Genomic DNA, 1,017 nt, shown 5'->3' on the forward strand with positions numbered 1-1,017 from the left:
GGCCTCCTGGAGACTCTCCCAGCCCAGCTCGTGGCACCCAAGTGCTTTTTCCCGGAGTTTAACACACTCCAAACAGGCGCTCAGTCTAGGTTGCTAGGAAATGCGCAGAATGCCAGTTCAGGGTGAATTTCCGATATGTAACCAGCATTTTCAGTATGTCCTGTGCAACATTTGGGATATATTATCCTGGACAAAGGACGTGTTATGTATGTGAAATTCAAATTGGATTTGGTATCCTCCATTCTTATTTGCCAACTCTTGCATCTCGATACAAAATGCCTTCATAAGGTTCTGGGACTGGCAGTTGTGGCCACCAAATCTTGGACACAGATTGGGAGACCGAGCTGGGCTGCTTTGCTGGGGAGGTAGAAGTAGACCAAGGGTGGGACCCTTAGCGATTCAGGTCAGTGTAAGAGTCCTGGGGCTGCTGCAGTCAAGTGGCACAAGCGAGGGGGCTCCTAACAACAGAATTTTATTCTTTCTAAATTCTGGAGAACAGAGGTCTCCATCCAAGGTGCGGGTGGGACTGAGCCCCTGGGTGCTGTGCAGGATGCATCCCAGGTCTCTCCCTGGTTTCTGGCAGCTCCAAGTGCTCCTCGGCAGGGCCAGCATAATCCCAGTCTTCTCATGGGTTCTCTGTGCCACCCGGGTGATCGGTTCTCTGTGTGAGACTGGGACACCAGCCCACTGGCTTCAGCTCACCCCGAGGACCTCAGCCAAGACCCCGTCTCTAAACCAGGTCACGTTCTGAGGTGTTAGGAGTTAGGACTTGAACTTAGCTTCTCGGGGGACAAAATCCGAACCATCAACGCGGCTGCAGGACAGTCCGGGGTCTTTTTCGTTCTTCAGTTTTGTGGGACAACCTGTGTGTGCCCGGTCTTTGTGAGGTCAGCCCTGATGGTAACAACTTGGAGTGGCGACAGTCACCCCAAACCCGGAGACATCGGAGAACAAGGCGGGCGGCTCCTGAGGAGAGGCGCTGTGGGCGAAACCAGGGCCCTCCAAGGAGAGGTGACC

Source organism: Fukomys damarensis, unplaced genomic scaffold, assembly GCF_012274545.1.
Source record: "Fukomys damarensis isolate Sample0158 unplaced genomic scaffold, DMR_v1.0_HiC HiC_scaffold_24, whole genome shotgun sequence".
Taxonomy (NCBI): Eukaryota; Metazoa; Chordata; class Mammalia; order Rodentia; family Bathyergidae; genus Fukomys; species Fukomys damarensis.